This window comes from Marmota marmota, unplaced genomic scaffold, assembly GCF_001458135.2.
Source record: "Marmota marmota marmota unplaced genomic scaffold, marMar, whole genome shotgun sequence".
NCBI classification, from domain to species: Eukaryota; Metazoa; Chordata; class Mammalia; order Rodentia; family Sciuridae; genus Marmota; species Marmota marmota.
In genome coordinates this window covers 13,835,844-13,859,681 of record NW_026000242.1, presented here as the reverse complement: position 1 = coordinate 13,859,681, position 23,838 = coordinate 13,835,844, and the positions used below count along the sequence as shown (strand labels likewise).

General features: G+C 32.8%; 1 protein-coding gene across 1 annotated transcript in view; it reads left to right on the top strand.

Moving 5' to 3' along the window:
- Positions 1-23,838, top strand: part of Zc3h12c (zinc finger CCCH-type containing 12C) — a 71,024-nt gene that overhangs the window by 4,443 nt on the left and 42,743 nt on the right. The window lies entirely within an intron of this gene.

The window sequence follows — 23,838 nt, the reverse complement described above, 5'->3', positions numbered from 1 at the left end:
GCGCTCCCGGACCCCGCGCGCCGTCGGTGGGGTGAGGCATCAGCCGACATCTCGGATCCGGCCCCAGCCGTTCGCTTTTATTATCCATCGCTCCATCCTACCACCCCACTCGGCCGGTCCTGATGAAGACCCCTCACCCCTCCCGTGTCCCTCCTTCTCCCTCTCTGCTCAGGCTCCAGCCCAGTTCCCTTTCACACCAGGCGTTCCTTTTAGCTTGGCTACTTCTCATGTTTAACTCCTTACAAAGAGGTGCTATAGATATAACTTGAGAAATGAATCCCGCTTTTCTGCCTTAAACTGTTTCATCCTTTACCGCTTAAAGTCCTGAAAAACAGAGGTAGTTCCAAGCACTGAGTTCTCTTAACTGCGCCTCTTGCCTTTTGGGTACCCGTTAACAATCCTGCATTGTGTTTTGTGGTAAAGAGATGAAACACTAATCTCGATTTAGGGAAAGTTTTCCCATTGGTTGCAAGACTGTTGGACTATCTCCAGGCCCATCAGGCGCTTATTGATTCAGTGTTTTTTTGTTTTGTTTTGTTTTGTTAACCACCTTAGAATAGATGCAGATATCCTTGGGCCTGAGTACTGTATATTCAGAAATTTGGGAAGGTTGTTCAGTTCTTATTTCCTCACTGAGTTTTTCATTTTCTAATGTTAATGTAAACAAAATAGGAAATACGCGTCAAATACATTTTTTGGACTTTCCAAAAACCATAGAAAGTCAGGAGTACAGAGGGTTTGAGTTCCATTTATTTCATCTCTGACATAGGCCAAAATTCATTTAGTTTTAGTACCATATTCTTGAATTTTTTTGTATTCCCTGATGTTTGAATATATAGATAGCTGACTAAATATTTGTAAATTAAATTTTACTGTGACAAGCTCAGGAAGATGACTATTTTAGACTTGCCCCTCTATACACCTTTTTTTCTAATGTGGCCTGCTTATATTAAGTTACCTAACTTAGTCTCCTTGAAGGTACCATAAAAATATCATAGTTGACTATGAATCCATAATTCAAAATGTTTGAATAACTTTATTTAAAGAATGGTTTTACTTTCAAAGTAAGTTGCAGTTCTTTTAGCAGCTCATCATTGTAAATGTACTTAAACATTATAAGCAAAATAAAGTGAAATTTTTTTTTCTGGGTATTGAACCCAGGACCTCCCACATTCTACACACTCTACCACTGCTCTACTCCCATAGCCCAAAGTAAACTTAAAACAACAAGGAAGAGATAATTATTTTACACACACTCACCCCATTTAATAATCAAAGCTGATGGAAAGTAGTATAATGGAAAATATTAATGGATAGAAAACGGACACTTGGAATGCTTGTATGCTGATGGGAGTTTTATTAGTCACTTCCTTTTACTAAATTTTTGTTTTTTAGAATAATAAAATATTTTATATTTCAGGCTTCTCTGGAGCTATGTTTTGATGGGTTGCATCTGCCAAATTGGACCCCAAGTGATTAATACAAATTGTATCTTTAAAACATTTTTTTCTCATTTTTTACTTTGCCCTGATTCTAGCAGCCCACAGTGATTTCTACATTTATTTTTTAATTAATATAATATATGTATAAGGTGTTATCATTTTATATCTGCTTAGTGGTTTTCATTGTTTTCTTATATAAACTAGAAGAATTCTTTGATTCTGATTATATAGCAGTCTTTTAAAAAACAAGTAAGAAAAGTTTTGTCTTTTTAGCGTTGGAATATATTATTGTAAACTAATCTGCCAGTTACTGCTCATCTTGTTCCCTTGGCAAATAATTTAATATCAGTATAGGTGCTGAGTAAGACCCCTGACCTCTAAAGGGATAAATTACAAGGTAGGATTCATGTGCATATACCTGGGTGGGAGCCATTTCCAAGTAAGTAAATGAGTCAAGGAGCTGTAGCACGAAAGCAGATAGTGGATGGACCTGCATCTGAAACTTGTGGCACATTGGAGTAGTGGGTGATTAAGAAGGCGAGTCTTGGGATATAGTTTGTAAGATGGTCAGCAAATAATATAAATGTATTAAATCACTATTCCACATTTACACCTAAAATATTGAGATTCTGGTTTCTACATTTGATCTTAAATCTACCAAATGTACTTAAAAAAAAAAAAAACCTTTAAATGTTAATATACCTTATGGGCCTGCAGCATTTGTCCACAGTTATTACTAGCAGAGAGTCCCAACTTAGTTCTCCTTAAAACAAAAATTAAGGTCTCTATAACAATAAATGTTAATAGATTAATCTTTTATTGTAAGGTTTAAATAATAGAATAGAATGAGCTTACGTGGGAGTTTGTTTCTAAAAAGACATAACATTTTCCTATATACTTGGAATTTTATTGTTGATAGCATTTTGAATTCCACCTTCCCATTCCTATATAACAAACTAAGGATTTTCTTATGACATTCAAAATGTTTCAAACATTTCCTTCCTAACTATGGATTATTTTTATCTAATCATTCTATTGCAGTTAGACATATGTGCTTTTCCCCCAATATTTTAATATTATAATGATTTGAATATCTCAGTAAAAATTTTTTTCTTTAGTACGTTTTTTGGATGGATTCCAAGAAGTAATGATCAAAGAGAATAAGCCTTAAAGTTTTTGATGGTTTTTTTAACCAAAAGTTGTATTGATGTGTATATACCCATTAGCAAAGAGTCAGAGTGTTGATTTCATCCGATGTTTACACTCATTAAGTACTGACTTTTAAAATCTTTGACAATGTGTTTGATGGGCATTAATCTCTAATTTTAATGCTTTTATACTTATATTGTAAAGTACTGGCGTGTGGTACTATATTTTAAAGTACTGATGTGTTGATTAAGAAAAGTAAAATATGGAGGAAACTTAAGTTCATGTGAAATCTCCTCACCCAGAAATAAGTTATGTAAATATTTTAGTCAAGATTGTTCCAGTTATTTGCATTCATATTTATGTAGTTTGCAGAATTTGTACATGAACTTTAAAGTAAAAACAAATGACAAGCATTTGTTTTTCAAATTAAGCAATTCAGAAGTAATTGCTTAATTCCCCATTTTCGAAATACTATATATTTCTTCATAATACTTGCAGATTAGATAAGAGCTGTTTCTTCCTCATTTCTGCTTTTTCTGTCTCTGCTCTTCATCTATAAAAAAAAAAATATTACCCAGTGTATAGACTTGTTCTGAGGATTAACCAATGATCTGTTAGTGATGGTTATGATGAACAACAACAACAATAATAGATGGATAAGAGATGGTTATGATGATCGTTACAGAGCAAACACACAACTGATAGGCATTTAAAAATTAACTTAGAATATATTATGTGATTGCTTGAGGAGGAATATACATTTGCCTTTTAAGAATATAATTAACTTCGATTACCTCCTTTAGCAAGGTAAGAATATTATAAACATGAATTTTCCAAAATACCAATTTTTAAGAGCAAAACATTTTTCTCTGTTTTAAAAGGAAGAATAATTAGTTCACATTGTATTTTCCTGTTTTCAAATAATATATATCCTGTGATATAAATTATTTTGAAAGGTAACAATAGCTAATATTTATTGTTCCTTAACTCTATGCTAGGCACAATTTAGAACTTACATTAAGTAATGTAGTTTGATAACAACTATATAAAGTGTATGCTGCGGTTTTTTTTTTTTCCTGCCTTGCAGGTGATGGAACTAGAGATGCTAAATAACTTGACCTGAATTATTTAGATTTCTAATTTACCCTAAATTAAATAACAATACTTCTATGCTGTTTATTTTAGGTGATGAGGTAGCAGGAATCAATTATTGATATTGATTCATAGCAATGATTTTTGTTCTTTCCTTGATATTAGCTGTTCCTTGCTGACATTGTCATTCCCTTCCTCTAATTTGCAGATGATATCTGCTGTGGATTGTGAAACTGGATGACAAGAAGCTAATAATATATCTGAAATAAAACTTCTAGGCAGTGATTATAGGATGTTCAAATAGTCTAGATTGAGAAGTGAATGTGCACACTGTATGGAGAGAGCAGGTTAAGACTGTGACCTAAGATAGATACACAGTTGAATTCTGGCCCTGCCATATTCTACCTGTGACTCTAGGCAAGACTCTTAATATCTCTTTGATTACTCACCTATGAAACACATTAACTCTGCAGAGTTGTTTTCTCATAATTCAAGATAATGAAAGTAAAAGTACTTAGCACAAAGAACAATTCAATATTATGAAATGAATTAGCAGTATCCATTCATTTGATTGGACAGAGATTTTTTTTATTTGTTTTGTTTTTCTACTTATTCTCTGGCTCTCAGTTATGTTCTAAGTGCTTGAAATTGCCAATAATGAAACTTCTATAAAATAAAGTTTACTTTTATTGTTACTAAAACGTCAGCTTATATTTTAGGTTTTTCAGAGGGCTTTCAAATCTATTACTTTGTCTTTTAGGATAAAGCTAAAATTAGTTTTTGTTCTTTGTTCTTAGTCATCTGTACTCTTTTCCCATTCAAAGTTGGTGGGCTTATTTTATCCTTATTCTGAGATTTAGTCTGTTTGAAATCTAGGCTTTTACTTTATAATTTATTTTTATTATTTTGTACATCTACAGGGAAGTTTTCCCATATAATTGAGGCTGTCTCCTCATTGTTGACTTATGCTTTTTTAATGTTTGTGTTCTTGTTCTTTGGCCCCATTGAGTTAGTGAATTAAATACTTCTGAAATTTTGCTTTAATTTAAAATGACTAGTGCAGATCTATGTGCAATAAATGATCTATTTTAGATAAAATACATTATTTCTATTTTTGCTAAGATAGAAAAGTGGCTTAAGTAATAAAAATCATGGGCATAATTGTGTTAAATTAGCACTAGCATGCATAGGAAAAATAGTTTTAATGAGGAGGTGTTTTCTAAAATCCATTTTTACTATTTTGACTACTTCATTTTATCTTTTTAAATTAGATTTAGAATTTAATATTTTGGCACATTTTATCACATTTATAAAATACAGGAAAAGTACAAAATGATAGTGAAATAATCTATATTTCTTGCTTAGATGTAACTTAAAATATTGGTGTTCTTGTTTTCATTTTTAAAAATTTCATTGTAAAAAATCCTTGTGAAAGTGTATGCATTGCTGGGCGTGATGGTGCATGCCTGTAATCTCAGTGGCTAGGGAGGCTAAGACAGGAGGATCGTGAGGTCAAAGCCAAGCCTCAGCAAACTCGAGGTGCTAAGCAACTCAATGAGACCTAGTCTCTAAATAAAATACAAAAGAGGGCTGGGGATGAGGTTCAGTGGTCAGGTGTTTAATCCCGGGATCCCCCCCAACCCCCTGAGTTTAATCCCAGGTATCCCCCCAACCCCCCAAAAGTGTATGCATTATAGTTTTATTACTTGCTTTTCATAACAGTTTTCCTATGTCATTCAGTATTCTTTTAAGAAATTGTTTTTACTGGCTGAATGACATTCAGCATATCTTAAGTATTATAATTTGATCAAGTTTATATTGTTTTATATTTAGGTTGTGAGCAAACCAAGAAAAAAAGGGAAAGAAGACCCAAATAAAATTAGAGATGAAAAAAGAGATATGTTGCAACTGTATCACAGAAATAAAATTATTAAGGCCTACTATGAACAACTATGCACTAACAATATAAGAAATCATTGATCATAACCAGTTTTTTTTTAGTTGTAATAAACAGTGTGATAAATGTCTGCATATAGAAATCAATGTCTACCTAAGTATATTTTTAACACATTCCAAGATGTGATCATGAAAATTGCCCTCTAGGAAAGTTAATTAGTAATCTATCAGCAGTACATGAGCGTTCACTTCTTAGTTCTCATCACTATTTCTCCACAGTCTTTTTTGTTCATTTGGTATACCATCATGAGTATAGTGCTAAGAAGCTCATTTTGTGGATTCAGAGAAATTGAATTTGAGTGCCTGTTAGGACACTTACTGGTTATGTATGTGATCTTGCGCAAATTCTCATTAATTTCCCTAAGCCTCAGTTTCTTTGCCTATAAAATGGTTATAGTAATACTTATCATCATGATACTATAATGATTGTGGGTATTGATTAATAATGTATATTGAAATATCTAAGTCCTTAGCCATCCTTACTGTGATTTTCACTTATTATGTATGTAAACTAAATATGAAACATAAATTCATTTTATGTTTAATCTTGGGTCCCATCCTCAAGTTATCTCATTATGTGTATACAAATATTCCAAAATTCAACAACATTCAAAATCTGAAACATTACTGGTCCCAAGCATTTTGGATAAGGGATATTCAACTGTATTTTATACCTGCTAGTAGTTGATTTTTAAAAAGTTATTTATTTTATATAACATTTGGCTACCTTACAGAATTCTTTTTAATACACTATTAGATAAATTATTAAGATGTAGTTTCAACTCTGTTTTAATTGCATCTCTTTATTTTCAGGATACTTAATGGCCCATTAATATGTGGGTTTTTTCAATATTTTTATTTTATCCTTTTTTCTTGTCTTACTCCATTGGCTTAAATCAGAGACTAGTACTGATTAATTAGAAGCACTTAGGACTTACTTCTGACTTTAATGGGACTTCTACTTTTCAAAATGCTTGTGGCTATTTTCTAGTACAGGTGTCCTTTGCTTATATATACATGTTCCAACAATATCTATAATAGTTAAATGTAAGAAACTTAAAAATAGCTTTGCATGTAATGGGGATTACCTTAAATTATTAAAGCCTTAAGGTCTTTTTGTTTTTATTTTGGTGGTGGTGGTGATTCTTGAGATTGAACCAGGGCTTCACATAGGTAGGTAAGCATTCAACCACTGACCTATACCCTAGCTCCCAAAGGATCTTTTAAGAAATGTCTGCAACTATACATTTCTAATATTTAGATATTATCTCTTCATTTTTAATTGAGCAAATAGTCAACTATTATAACTCCAGTAAGGCTGAAAATTTACTATTTTCATTCCATTTAATTAGTCTATCCTTGTCTCGGTATTTTAAAATTTGAGACCTGTTCTTTTCACAGTTGTCCACTTGTTATGTCATATCTATAAAATTTGGTTAAAAGTCAGTGACAACAGTTTATATCCTCTGGGGAAAAAAAAAGCTCTTCATTCAACTAAAGTCTTAAAGTGAGAGTCCCTGTGCCCCCCCTTACCAATTTCCTTATGCATCTTTGTAGAAAGCTGTTTGAAAACTACTGCCCTTCCCTCAAAAAAAGCTTCTAATAATTTACAAGCCTCCAAAATGCAGTGAAACTGAAATAAAAATTTTAAGAAACTGTCAAATCACATTGTGATACCATGAGATTTTTATTAAATATTTTTTGTGCTGAAATCCTAATTTAGCTTGCCAAAAAAATGATTAGATATAGCAAATATAAACTACAGTAAAATATGGTAGCCACTAATCTAGATGGTGCCTTCCTGTCCTTAGATTATTAAAAGTGTGCTTCTATACTTTTTTCTGTACTCTTCCAAAACAAGTCCATCCAATATTATATTTTAAAATACCATCTGTGAACTGATAATTACCACATTATGTCTTCAGTCTTGACATCTGTCTTGTACACTGCTTCTTTGTAGAGAGCTCTATTGGTATCTGAAACTAAAACTATCAACAAAACTTTTATCCCAAATCTGTTCCTTTCTTAGTAAATACTGTCTCCTTCTCAGCTGCGTAAACCAAAAATCTAACATAATTATATAACATCTTTCACATCAATCCAGTAAAAGCATTTAACCAATACATGTAATGAGTTGGTTAACAAAGTTGTTTAATGTTAGAAAAATCTCTTAATGTATATTTTAAAACTTTCAATATACCATATAATTTACTTTAGTTAAATTTAGGACTTTTTATATAAGTAAGAGTATATATATATTTGATAAGTTTGGGTGTTACTTGTGGGGTTTTATCAACAGAGTTATGCTGGCCTCACCAACTAGTTGGGATGCCTTCCATCTTTGGTGCCTTAGAATAATCTAAGAAACAGAAGAGAGGCTTGATGCTTTGAGGTTTTGCTAGAACACGTTCATAGAACCTATTGATATAACATACTTGGACAGGAATGGAATGTCATATAGAAATCTTAAAAAGTTTTTATTCTTCCATGGTTTTCGTACTTGCAACTGCTTAAGTCAACTTTGATTATGGATTCTTAATTTATTGACATAATGTTTTATGCAGAAATATTGACATTTAACCCATTTAATTGAATATTAAATTTATATTATATAGTTGTAGTGTTCTCTGACCTCTTGGTTATACTTTTCTGAAGTTATTCATTCATTCATTTGTTCAATTCATTCAGCATTTAGAACCAGCTCTTCATTTTATTCACCAAATCACTTGTTTTTGATTCTGAGTGTTGAACCCAGGGCCTTTGCATACTAAGAATGCATTCTGCCACTGAGTTGTACCTCTAATCCTTATTAACCAGTTTTACTTATTTTTGCTTCCTAATTTATTTATTTCCGCCTTTAATTTTATTCCTTTGTTCAGCTTTATTTTGAATTATTTGCTCATATTAACCTTTCTGATTTAAAAGTTTAATTCCTTTTTATATCTATTAAAAAATTTACATCATGGATTATCAGTTTGGCCACATCTCATAGGTGAACATTTTATTATGATCCATTTCTAAATAGTCTAAAATTTTATTTTTTATAACAGTAGAGTTAATTGGAATTTTATGTGAGTTATCTGTCTGCTTGTAACTTATTTTTTATGTATCATGCCCTACTCTCAAGGTTTGAATTTTTCTCAAGGCTTTGAAAAAGTTGGTCTAGTGCAAATATCTGTATGTCAGCTTTGAAATCAAGTATCTCATGGTAAATTATTAAATCAGTACTTGAGTAAGAGTCATTTTTTTTGTTGCTGTTGTTTAAATATTTATGTACCTTAGAGTTTAATACCATCATCATCACTAAAGGCCTGTGAATAAGAAAAATAAATCTTATGCTTTGGATTGTCAGTTTGTCCTCTTTGTGTAAGGACAGAATGGTGTTAACTTTCAAAATTATCTGATTTCCTAGCTTGTATTTAAAGCATTTGAGTCCTTAAATGGAGTTTCCCTACTAATCTGCACACTTCTGGCCCTGTTGCACTCCCTTCTAGAGGTTTTCTGGGCGTTAGAAGTTGAGAAGGTACCTATGACTTTTCCAAGATGACAACTATGCTCTCTTTATTAGTTTAACAGTGTATCAGGGAGTATTTTTTGAAAACTCCCACCCTTACTCCAAGATGGTTAGCTTTGGAAGTACAAATTAACTTCTCTTTCCTGTCCTGTTTATGGATGGGAAAAATAAACTGACCAAAAGAATCATAGAATTCAGCATTTAGAACCAGCTCCACATCTTGAGAATGGAGATTGGTAGTGATTCTGGTGACTCCTATAAGTAACACAAATAGCAAACTCCTAATGCATCACACACTGCCCTTTTATTTCCCCATTAAGTTATGTACTTTTCAGTATTCTTGGAGGTCTTCTGATATATTAATGAGAGCGCCTCAGACTGGTCCTAGGGTCTTTAAAACCTCCCTTTTGAATAAGAACATCAGCAAGGAGCAAGCGGCAGCTAATGTTTGAAGTTAAATCTGATCTCATAAATCAGAAAGATTTTCTATGCTGAGACTAGCCCCAGAGGATAGATTGTATATTTTTTCAAGTGTGATTTTTTTTTTAAACAATAAGGAATCACCTTATAAGGGGGAAAAAAAAACTTCAGAAAATCTATTTTGTGAATTTGGTTGAGGTAGGATATTTTTCTGCTGGCCTGGCTGGCTGTGAAGCATGTACCAGGTTGGCAGCTGCAACTTAGCTTCTAGACCCACCCATGCTGTGAAAGCACCTGAATGAAGATGTGGCAGGTGGAGAAAGCACTTTGGAATTCCTGAGTGACAGCCAGAAATCAGAATGTTAATTTGGCAAGTGTGCTACTGGGTGCTGAGTCTTGGGCCTACACAGTCTTCAAAATAACAGGTAGATCATAAATGTTTATTTCCTACTTTGATAGTAAATGAGTGCTTAACTTTTATGTGCATTTTAATAGATTGAGTACTTACTTGATAGTATGCACCTAGTGTAAGCAAGACAGTTCAACATAGATATACATATGTCATAATCTTAAAATGATTTTCATTTGTAAACCTATAGTATATAGAATTCTCATACTTCTCAATGTGCAATCGTCTCTTATTCAACTTTTTGTGTTACCTCTTAGAAAGACATTCAGAATTAGAAGGTCAAATAAAATGGTCACTTATTTTTAGAAATTCTTGTTTTGAACATTGATACATTTAATTGCCAAATGTTTACTTCCCTGTTAGTTTTTTGTTTACCAAACCCAATGATTTAAAATTTTCTTCCAAGAATGAGAAGTGGGGTTAATTGGTTCTAACTGCCAGCCTCTTAACTCCTGCACACATGTGCATGCATACACTCATACATACACACACACACACAGGAAGTAAGGTGCAAGGATAAGGAAGGAGGTTGAGACATAGATACTAAAATTTTATATTTAACAATTTCCTCAGTCATTTTATCTAAGTATCCTTATAATATCCATAGAATATTTCTTATCTCAAGAATTCTTCACATTTAAATGTTTAATTATTTTAACCATTTAAGTGTCTTAACACTCTCACTGATCTTTCTTTTGGAGTTTGGATTTTTGGTGGGAAAGATGTTGGAAGGAGTAACAAGAATGGAAGTAGACTGCCAATGGCAATGTGAAGCCTCTAGGAATCTGCAGTGCTGGGAAAGAGTAAACAGGATTAGAAAAGGAGGTAGAACAGCAGCAAAAATTAACCTTCTGCTCCCATGACTGGTAGTTCCCTGCCAGAGGCCTTTTTCCTTGCCTCTCTTTACTCCCATTCCATCTTGGCCCACTGAATCTTATGGAGACTAAGGAAGAGTACAGAGTTGAGGGTTGAAGGCTGGTTAGTTTTACCAGAGAATTATAGGATAAAAGAAAGTCATTGGTTTCTGATAGAACCAGGTCTGTTGTTTTCCCTACTTTACTGTTTTCCTTTCTTTTTAAAATTATGGTCTATTATTCTTTTTTATACACATATGTGCACACACATATCTTTCATCTCCTGCTGCACTGAAACTATTATTTTAAAGTTTTTATACCCAAAAAAGGGGAGAAAAGACTTCTTTTGAAACTCTTCTATTGCTTTCCACCACCACCCAAAATATCTTTCTGTATCTTAATCTTTTCTTGCCTAACATATGCCATCATCTCTTTTTCAGCAAAAACTTATATCTTTACCAGGCATTTTCAACCTGTGTTCCATTGGTTCTGTGATGCCTGATGGGAAAAATTTACATCTTTATTTTCATATCCTCTAATTGAAATTTAGCATTTCTCTCAATTATAAATGTAAGCAACAAGCCCAATATTAATAGCAGAAATCATATTCCAGTTGAAGTAAATACCCTGAAGTATCATTTGCACTTTTTTTTAAAAAATTTATTTGTAGATGGACACAATACCCTTATTTTATTTGTTTATTTTTATGTGGTGGCGGTGATCGAACCCAGTGCCTCATGTATGCTAGGCAAGTGCTCTATGGCTGAGCCACAACCCTGGCCCCTCATTTGCATTTTTAACTATTTCTAAATCGTGATAGTTTTTTTAGATCTTCGCTTCATCGTTTTATTTTAATGTGTTAATAAAAAGGCATATATTTCACTGTTGAAGTTTTTAATATTTTAATGACTGTACTTCAGTATAATTGGCTTCCTTTGAAATGCAACCCTATGTTTTTGTTTTACATATTTAAAAGCATTACTTTGAAAAGAGTCTATCGACTGAGAAAGGTGTCTGTAGCACAAAAACATGGTAAAGAATAAATTCCCGTTCATTCCATCTCTTTTCACTTCATAGAAATAATTCCCTCAATATCAAGATCATTGTACTGTCATGTGTAACTAAAACAAATGAAAAACAAAAAAGAAATAACTCCCTCACTGTCCATTATAGCCTTTACCTTAAGCCCTCTTCCCTGTCATTCTGTAATATATTTGTAATGTTTGTCTCATTTGATGCCATCAGGTTTGTTTGTTTTTTTAAATGACTCCCCTTTTTCTTTGGTATCAAATCCTAACTAGACTCATTGACTGTATCTTAGAAAGAATCTCATTTTTTCTCTGCATAAATTTAGCTATTGGTCACCTTTTGCCACCCCAAAACTAATAAAAAGTAATGCAATTGGAGTTATTATCCTAAAACATTTAAAAAAGCACATCTCAGAAACCTATAGTAGTTCCCCATTACCTTTCTGAAACATGGGTAGCAATATACCATTGCCTTTTTAAAAAACTTAGTAGTTCCCATTACCAAAGTTGAAATTCCTCAGTATGGTATTCAAGACTTACTATGAACCAGCCACATCCTGACTTTCTAGCCACTTCTCTAGCTATATTAATCAGTGTTTTATCATCTCCAAGACCTCTGGATCTTTGGTCAGTGCTCCTCGTAGGCAACAATTCTTTTATTATTGCCTTTCCCTACTCTTCTCTTCCCCTTCAAAAGACACATACACCATATAGTGCATATAGAAATGTGTCATCACTGTCATTTGTACATATGTCACCTTGCAGAACCTTCCTACATCTGAGGCTATGTCTTTGTCTCTTGTACTCTATGACATATCTCTATAAAGAATACTAATTTTGGCATGCCCTGTATTATGCAGATGTTCATTTATCTGGTTTTCCTAATAAATTATGTGCTCCTTAAGCATAGCAACTGTATTCATATTTGTAATCTCTCTCCTTCACTTAGCAGTAATCCTTTCTCATGGTAACCATTCAAATAAATGTTTCTTGAGTGAATAAATGAATTAGTTTTCATTTAACCTCTCACTTGGTTTGACCACATGATCATTCTATAACTGCCATTTTCCTGCCTTTCTTCCAAGTATTACATTTAAACTGGATAGGATTTTGAAATAAAATCTGATCAACTAGCTAATATCTATAAAATGCTCTGTATTTAAGTTATATTACCATCAATAAAATAAACTCAATATAGGAATCATTTTTTAACACAAGTAATTTTGTCAAGTGACAATTATTTTAGGGGAAAATTGTTATAGCTTTAACTTTTTTTATTCAGTATAATTTTTTAATGTTTATTCAAGTTTTTGCTTATAAAACTAGTTCCTTTTTTTCTGGGGTTTGAGAAATATGTTTTTTTTATTGGTTGTTCAAAACATTACAAAGCTCTTGACATATCATATTTCATACATTAGATTCAAGTGGGTTATGAACTCCCATTTTTACCCCAAATACAGATTGCAGAATCACATCGGTTACACATCCACATTTTTACATAATGCCATATTAGTAACTGTTGTATTCTACTACCTTTCCTATCCTCTACTATCCCCCCTCCCCTCCCCTCCCATCTTCTCTCTCTACCCCATCTACTGTAATTCATTTCTCTCCTTGTTTTTTTTTTTCCCATTCCCCTCACAACCTCTTATATGTAATTTTGTATAACAATGAGGGTCTCCTTCATTTCCATGCAATTTCCCTTTTCTCTCCCTTTCCCTCCCACCTCATGTCTCTGTTTAATGTTAATCTTTTCCTTTTTATACATTACAATTCTTAATACACATATATACCACAATTTTTCATATCTCTGTTTGTATATAAGGTATGTTGATACTAACTTCAAATCTTCTTACATATATTTTGTATAATGATGACCATCACATTCCCCTATCCTTACTATTCCCCTTCCCCCTCCCTTTTACTCCCACCCCTCTTCCCTATCTAGAAATAATCATCCTCCCATGCTCTCCCTCCCTATCCCACTTTGAGTCTCCCCCTTTATATCAGAGTAGCTTTAACTTTTTAATTGTTAATTTATAGATCTTTGTAGGAAGCTAACTTTGAAGAGTATATAAATTAAGAGTTTTACTTAGGAAAATTCTGTGACTAGAAATTAAAAGATTAATGAAATTATATTATGGGAAAGGTAGAGAAAGATGGCTGCTCTGTCTACAGCCATGTATTTTAAAATAATACACACTGTCTGTATTGTTAAACTAAAATCAAAGTTTTAATATTTTTTCTACAAAAGAAGCTCTTTATTTTCTTTCAGGTGTTTATTATATTCTCTTATTATACTTACATTTTTGTCTCTTCCCTTCACTGCTGCCCACCATTAAATTACTATATTTTTTTCTAAATCACTATGGGCAACAATTTTTATATTCACATTTTTAACCAGTTGGTAACATTTTCTTATTATTTCATAAGCCAAAATATTTTATGGCACTTAATTTCCAGTAGATACATTTCGGTTTTCTGAACTAATATTATGTCCCCTTCCCTTTGATAAACATTGTTCTACATTATTTATTTTGTAAATTCGTATGGTAAATAATCATGAACAAAGGAATAGAGTAGGGCATTTGAGTTCCCAAGTCACTTGATTTCTTGTTTCTATTAAATGTGTGATAAGAAAAGTTAGTGGACACAATTACAGCTTCTGCCTGCACAATACTCTTTCTTCTATATTAAAAAGGAGAGAACTTTCAGAATTATATCAAATAAAATAGTGTAAATTGAGTTTTCTTTTTTGAACTACAGTTTTACTTATAATCTAAATATTTTTAAATATACATTTTTGCATTTCCTATGTGACAGGCACATTTCTAAATTATTATATTTATTAACTAATTTTATCCTCATAATAAACCTGTGCTGCCAGTAGTGTTAAGGAAACTGAGACATAGAGAAGTTAAGTAACTTCTCCAAGTTACTTGGTTAGTTTAGGGAAGAGGACATGGTATGGTATTGGTTCTTATATCCATAAATTATAAAATCCCCCTCTTGCTCATCTCTTTCCTTTGGAATCCATGTTGGAATAAATTGTACTTAATAAAATTAAGTATTTTGGGAAAGTTCTGAAAATATCAGTAAATCACATCTTAAGAAATAGTGATGCCTATAGAGGAACAAGAAGACTAAATTAGTTTAGCTCTCTTTGGCAGTGACCATTGAGAAATAGTTTTGGATGAAATATCATGTTCCTTTTAAGTCAGCAAAATAATAGTGTATTGTAGCAAAGCAAATACGTTATAGAAAATGATTTGAGTTTTAAGATTATTGATACAAAAATTCTCACTAAAATATATATTTATGCTGATATTTCACTAAAATATCATCATCTTTCTATTAATGTAATTCATAGTAAGAAAAAAATTATGTACTCATCTTAATAGATCATTTTATTGTAATCCAAATTCCTGATTTTTTTCTTTAAATCATGTAGAAAAAATGTACATGGGGGGCAGGGAAACTCATTTTAGCCTCCTTTATAAGGACATTAATCCCATTCATTGAGGGTTGAGGCCTCATGGTTTAATCACTTCCCAAAGGCACCAACTCTTAATACTATCCCATTGGGTGTTAGGTTTTGACATAAGAATTTTGCAAGGGCACCAACATTTAGATCATAACCCTATTACATGTTTCCTTTCACTTCATTAGGTATTTGCACAAATATCATTTTATCAGTAAAGCTTTCTGTTTATTCAAAGTTTCTTTATAACAGTTCAGTCACTCAACACCTGTTTATTATTTGCATTCTCTCCCATGTCCCTCCATACACACTAAACTGTAACCTTGGTTAGAGAAGGTGACTTGACTTTGTTCTTGTTCTGTCCTCAATGAGTGGCAACTAGGATGTTCCTGTTTGTTGAATGAAACTGATGTTAAAAATTATGGATAAGATGTATATGTATTTTGAAGAGAGGGAGAAATTAGTCAATTCTTGTGATTCTTTATAGCTTTGACCTATTAAGTTCCCACAAACAATGAATTAATGAATACTGAACCATTTCTGCCAGAGAAAATATAGCAGTTCCTTTCTTAACCCATGAAAGATATATTCCAAGATCCCCAGTGAGTACTTGAAACCGCAGATTGTACTGAACTCTATATAAGAATTGTGATACCATGACAATTAATTTGATAACCAAGTAGCTAAATGGCTGAAGGGTGGGTGGTGTATATAGCAAGGATACTCTGGACAAAGAGATAATTCACATTCCAGGTCCAACAGAGCAGAACAATGCAAGATTTTATCACACTACTCAGAATGACATAAAATTTAAGATTTATGGATTGGGGGCTGGAGTGTAACTCAGTGTAAGTGCACTTACCTAGCATGTGTGAGGTCCTGGTTTTGATACCTAGCACCACCAAAACAAACATCATCAAAAACATATGTCATATTTTTTAAAATGTATGAATAATTTATTTGGGGAGTTTTTAAAAATATTTTTTTAGTTGTAAATGGACACAATATCTTTATTTTTTTATTTATTTCTTTATTTTTATGTGGCGCTAAGGATTGAACCCAGTGCCTCACATGTGCGAGGCAAGCACTGTGCACTGAGCCACAACCCCAGCCCTTGGGGAGTTTTTCAATCCAATATTTTCTAATAGCAATTGACCATGGGGAGGTAGAACCATAGACCAAGGGCACTACTGTAGAGGTCAGAATATTTATCAATTCATCAGTATATAACCTTGTTATATGTGTGTTTCTTGTTATATGTGTGTTGAAAGATACTATATTGATGATTCATTAACATTGAACTCATGGCCAACAGCAGTATGAATTATGCCTGAACCAAGTTACACATGTATTTTTCCAAAGGCACCTCACAGCCTTTTTGCTCTTCGGAACACTAGATAATATTTCAGCCCAGTTCATCATTTTAAATAGCCTGTTTACTAACAAGAATGGGGAAAAGAGAGCACTAGATAGACCACCCAAAAAAGAACCCTCATTTATAGTGTAAGACTTAAAATATGAAAGCATACCTTCATGTTGCTCAACCTTTGCTGGAGGTCTGTTGACCACCTCAAATTTTTCACAGTTGTGCTTGTGTACAGTATGACAGCACCACAAGTATGTATTTGGGGTTGCAAGTAAATTTTAGCAAATAGGCAAATTTGCAAATACAGATCTGTGAATAATGGGGATCAACTGTATGTCATTCTCTCAATAAATGTTAGGTGCTTTGTTTCCAGAATTATGCACTAGTAAACATATACCAGACCCTGTAAGAAAAACAAATAATTTAAAGATGAATTTGCCAGTGTTCTAGGAATGGCTTCATGACAGAGTTAGATTTTTAGCTAAATATTCAATAGTAATGAGTAGCATTATTGACAGGTGAAACTGTGGAAAAAGAAACTCAAAAAAGTCATTATTCTTAAACTTGACTACATATTAGAATCAGCTGGGGAGCTTTTAAAATGCCTATGCCCAAGCTTCACCTAAACCAATAAAATTAAATATTTATAGGTGGGACCTTGGCATTAGTATATTTTAAGTTTCCCAAGATGATTCCAGCGTGCAACCAGAATTTAGAGAACCACACCACTACTTTAATTACTTGAGTTTGGCTGAAGTGTAGGGTATGTGAGGGAAGTAAACAAATCTGGAAAAAAAAAGATTTTGGCCCAAGTATTGAAATGGTGTCACTTATTTAGCACATTTTTATTTATAGTACCTACTGTGTGCCAGGCACTCTTCTTAGTGTAGAACTACATAGAAAAACAAAAGAAGTTTATAATTAAATTACATTGGTAGCTCTTCAAGATGATTCATACTTTAGATTTAACTTCTAGTATATGATGTTTTGTATTTAGAAGGAATCTTGTTCTAAATGCTCACAATTTTTAATATCTAAATTTTGACATATAAGAGAACTCTATAATGAAAAATTTTGTTGCAAGTTTTTGTGCTAATTTCATTGAGTGTTTTTTGAAACAACCATCCATTTTTTAAGCCTCTTAATGCTTTTTATTTTTCTTGTACAATAGGACACTGGTCTAAAATCAATAGTATGAAGTTATGTAGAATCAGTATTATGAGGCCACAAACATTTCATTTCCCCATCTTATAAGAATTGATATAGAGGGAACTGGTTTTTATGTTGATTCTTAGTAAGAATTATTATTTAAATCAAGCTTATAATTAATGAAGTAAATTTACTGGGTTATAGTGGTTTGAAGTTCCTTTTGGATTGTTTGCTCTGTATCATATTTTCTCCATAGTCACTTTACAAGCATTTAATATACTACTTGCACTCTCTTCTAGACCATTAATAAGAACAGACAGACCTACTAATGATATAGCCCTCTTTTAAATGTGATATAATCATTCTTTATAGCCTGTCAATTTCACTTTTTAACAATGCTTTGGGTCTAGCTGTTTTAAAGTAGTTTGTCAAGTTCAATTATTGAACACTTAAAGAAGAGTATGTATATATGAATCTTCACATGATAGCAGCCGCCTGAAGATACGATGTTATGTTTCCACCATACCAGGTAGAAAGTAAGGAATGTTATTGAGTGGCATAGGAAGGAGAGATGAGACTTATTCTTATGTTCTTATTGGGCTTTGATGATGATGTTGTGAACATTATCATTAGTAAAAGCAATATGATGTCATGTAACTACCATTGTATTATTTTAAAATTCAAAGAATGTCTTATGAACATTTTATTTTTTATAAAATTATGCATTTTTTGTTCATCTTTTCCCCATAGTTTCAATTATACTCAATATAATTATGAGTGTTTTGTTACCATGAATGATATCATATGCTTTCTGCGTCTTTTAAAAGTATATATGTTTTTTTTTTTCCTCATGGATTTTCTCCATTTCACTCCTCCCATATATTACTACTTCAGAAGTCTGCATTTTGTATGCCATTTGTACTCCCTGCACTTTCTAGAATTCCTTGTTTCTTGGGCATTTACAGATATTATTAGGAACTGAAGGTCCTCTTTTTAAAAGGTTTATTTACTTAATGAATTTTTTAACCACTAAGTGGGAATATAAATATTTTCATTGGAAAAAATATTTAAATTAAATTTCATAATAATGGATTATATTGTCATTGTAAATGACTATAGAAGAGTTTCTTTATCTTTAGACCAGAGGAAAGTAACACTGCCTTTGTGGATTTATTTTATACTTATCTCTAACCCCCAAACAGAGGGTTATCTACTCTAGATGACATTCACTGAAAGGTGTTCATAAACCTTAAGAATTTTGACTTTGAGTAGCATTATCTACCTTTCTGTGACTTTTTTTTTCTTTTAAGTACTGGGGATTAAACCCAGGGGTGCTTAGCAACTGAGCCATATCCCACTTTTTCTTTTTTGTTTTGAGACAGAGTCTTGCTGCGTTACCTAGGGCCTTGCTAAGTTGCTGAGGCTGGCTTTGAGCTTGGGATCCTCCTGTCCCAGCCTCCCAAGTCACTGGGATTACAGGTGTGCACCACTGCACATTGTCAGTTTTGTTACTAAATTTTATCTTCCTTTCTTCTTTTTTTACTTTCTTCATATTTATTATCAAAGTGGTCTAAGTTCATGTATATAGTCATTATTTAACCCCCTTTTAAGAGTTATTTATAACAAAATTTTATTGTTTATTATAGAGTTTGAGGCAGTCTTTTTCCTGCCTTAGTACTGAACCAGTAAAGAAATAAAGGATCCATAGCAGGAGACCAAAATAGCAGCTGTTTTTGTCCATAGAACTGTTAGGGAATATGACCTAAGAGAACAGGATAGAGGATTTAGTAACACTGAGCCCCAGAATCAGAAATATATAATCATTTAGTCTCAGGGAATGCTAAAGAAGAAAGCAACCATGTATTGTTCTTCCCACTGGTGGCTTATCCTGAAGAGAAACATGCAGTATAAGGAGCTGAGCTTTGCTTGCACACATGTTCTTCCTAGGCTACCCATCAGATAAGTCACACTCAAGTGAGGCGGCAGAAGCTGCAGTGTTATTCTTATGGATGTTCCTGTAGTTGGGAAGTCAAATTCAAAGGAGAGTACAGGAAAAGACCTGTCCACTTTTTGAAACGCTTGAGCTTCCTTGAGTGTTGGAAGCAGCTCTAGTAGCAGCACCAGGGTTACAGGAACCCAGCCTTAATCTAAAGGCTCTTTGATAAGCCCACTTGTCACACAGAAAATAAAAACTAGTGGAATAGCATTTTTGTTCATATGAATGCCTGCATTTATATTTTTGCAGGGGCTTGGTTTTTTACTGGCCATATTTTGCACTAAAGGGTCTTCCAGAGATTAGCATACTGTGATCATGGAAGAGTGAATGTTTCTGTTCTGAAAAAGCTTGTAGCCTGCACCCAAATGCTAAATTGTGCCATATAGACCATCAATGTTACAGAAATTCAAATAATTGGAGATAAATAAAAACTAGACTAACCCAAGCAGGATGTAAGGAAAAAATAAGCCATGAGCCAGGTTTAGAATGACAGATATAGCTGGGTAAGTGGGACAGTACAAGAGAAGACTTAATATTAGGGGAGAGTTTAGCATCTTTGACTTCCTTTTGCTGTTCTTTCCCCTAAGTAAAGTGAGAAGTAAAATTATAGGGCCAGAGGAGGCTCAGGTTGTGGAACCTTGAAAACAGAATAGAGAACCAGGAACTTGGGATTTGCAACTGAGTATTTGTTTAGCATAAGAGTGATGTCATTGAAAATTATTTTGTCAGAGAAATACTTTTGAGTTATTCAAATTATTCAAAAGAGAAAAATAGAGAAACAAGTAATCTAAGCCTGAGGAGGGAATGCATATCTAGTCTTAGGGATGCTGTAAGAATGAGAAATTCGAGAAGAGAAAAATAATCGGGATTTGATTAACTGGAATTGAGGATATATTAAATCGATGAAGCAGAAACATACAAAGGTGAATGAACATTCAAGAATGTGCTATTGCAACAGTGATGGGGTTCTTTAAAGAAATTCAGTCTTAGATATGATATAGATCAGTCATGAAAACTGAGGCCAAGCAGTGCCTGGTTTCTGCAAGGACATGAGCTTATTACATATTTTATTTTTATAAATGTGAAAAACTAATCAGAAACAGGGATTTCATTTTGATTAAATTTTATTGCTCTTTATTTTGTTTTTTTAATATTTTATTTCTTCACTCCTTACACATTCTTTCTTTTTAAAAGTAATTTTGATGGATTTTATGGGACCCATAATCTCCCTGTAATATGTTTAATGTTATTTAGTAACAGATACCTGATGTTTTTGTCCACCTACCTTTTTCTCCCTCTCTGCTTTTGTTAATTTCACTCCATGAAATGAACCTCCAGTCCATCTCTATATCGTTCTAGTAAGATTGCCAGTCATGGCCCCATATATCTCTGGCCACAGTAATTGGACAAAGAAGTGAGTGTAAGACCTAAACTGTTCTGCTCAGATTCTTGTCTCAGAAATTAGAATTGTGAATGAGAACACAAGAAGGCCTACAAGTAGGTAGTGCTGAATCATCAGATGGAGGTATTCTAGAAGCTCCACAACCAAAACCTTTAGTTCTGACGTGGTCTCTGGCCTTCCTAGAACTTGAATGTTGAGTTCTTCCTTTGATCCTATGAACTCTTCAGTATTCTTTCAATAAATTTTCCAAGCCCTGTTAAAAAAAAAAAAAAAAAAAAGCTTGTCAGTCTGGGTTTTGCTAATAAAGAAGTATTAAATTAATATTTAATTTACCTTTTTTTCCTTGCCATTTTATTTATTATTGGCATTACTTAAGTATTTTTAGGAGCAAATATAAGTTCTACTAAAATATGATTTCTGATATTTCTTTTGTTGTCTTTCTTATTATCAATTTTTAATATACTTTTTTTCTACCCAATAAGAATATTTTTCAGATTATGGGCTTGATTTAATATAAAACCATTTATATTTGATGATTTACTTTAAATATATGATTCTAGTTACAGTTGAGATCTTTATGGTTAAAGATAAAACTGTCTTTCTAGCATATATTTGAGTGGATCAAATTCAGGGCTGGATCCAAATATGGGTTAATGTTGGAACTTTCATGTCCTGCCTCTTCTCTGAAAAGTGGTGTGGTTTTGAGTGGCAGAAGGAAATTAAGAAAATATCTAATTTTATACAGAATATCCTGGAATTAGCATATTACAGATGATGGTCCTTGACACAGCTGATCCTATGACTTTCTTTTAACTAGTGCTATGGGGTGCTATGGATATCTACAGCAATGTGTCTAATTCATAAAAGCATCATTTTGTGATTTAAAGTTAACCTTTAACAATTTTCAAATAACACTCAGAAAAGTAGTTTTATATATGAAAGATCTTATGACCCATCTAGCTGCCTAATATAATTTCTGGCTTTGAGAATTAGTGCTCAGTTGATTTTGTTCTATTCTTTTACTCTGTTATGTGTTAGCCTTTTTTTTTTTTTTTGGTTGGCTCATTCATTTTTTTTTATCTCAAAAATATTAAGTTTTTCTTTAAAACCTTTCAACCTTTGGAGGACAATTGGGAGGATTTAATGGAATAATCTTAATTCCATGGTGTTATTGTTAAGGTAAAAAGAGATTCTATGTTAAAGGGAAATGATTCCAATCTTAAGAGAGAGGTACCAGAAAGCTTGTGTCACCACTGACAAAGAGAATTGATTTCAAACAGTAGTCTCAAACCCACTTCTTAACATTCATGCCTCACAAAAAATAGAAAACCCATGTTAGAACCACACTTGGCATTGACAAATTTTAATAAACTCCTCAAACTACACTGGTTCCTTTCTTTTTCTTTCCCTGTCATAAATGTGAGCTGTGTTTAGTCATTTATTGCAGTGACCCAAACAGAGCTCAGTACAGCTGTTTGTACTTGCCTGTCAGTGGGAAATAGACTAGGTCCATGTGACTAAGAAAGCCCAAGGAACCCTTTTTTTCACCTACAGATGTTTTAATGTGCTTAACATTATCCAATACTAGCAACTGAGATGGTCTAAATACCACAGCAGGATCTGATTAGCTTTTTCAGATCGCTGCCTTTATTTGCTGTTTGCAAAAAAAGCTTAATCCAGTGCTATAGATCAGGCTTCCTGCTGAGCTCTTGGGTAGTTTTCTCTCATTCTTTGTGTTCACTGTGGCAGGCTGAGAAGATTCTTCCTCCTCCTGAATTAAAGCTATAAAGTAGTAACTATAGTAGCAAGGAATAAAGAGAAGGAAGAAACCCCAAGGGAAAAGAGAAGACTGTCTATTTGTACTAAATAGTTTCCTTCTTATATACAAAAGAAAAAAGTTTTAATATGAGTTTATAAATGTGACCTTATTGTCTTTTCTAGTCAGTATGTAGCTACTTAGGTTTTTAGGTTTTGGTTGCAACTAATTTCCATGTAAACTATGTTTTTCATTTGTATTTTATTTAACCACATCAGTATTATGAAGAATTACAGTGGACTAGTCACAGCATTGACCTCATTCCTTTCAGGGATGACACCTTTTTTACTCATGAGATTTCAAGAAGAACTACCATCCCCATAGGGAGGAGGGAGAAATAAAATTCTTTATTTATTTCTGTGATATGCTTAACCCGAAAAGGGAAATTTGAATTCTGTGTAATTTACCTTGTAATTCACAATAAACTATAATGTTAGAGATGCTTTACCCTGATCTTTAATGGCTTATGATATGGAGCATGGACTTAAGTATTTCACTAACATTAATTTAATGCTTGGCAGAAAAAGATCAGTTCTTGCTTTAGAAATTAGTTTGACATTTGGAACCTAGTAATTATTGAGTTCAAAAATAGTTTTGCAGACTTAAAAATTTTCCAACAATTTTGGAAAGGCATTACTTCAATAAAATATTAAGCTCTTTTGCAGAAAAATAATCTATAGGCAAATGGTGATCTACAATATCATACTTTATATTTTACTTTTCTTTCTGGAAACAATAATTTTTAAGGTTTTAGTAGGCATAAG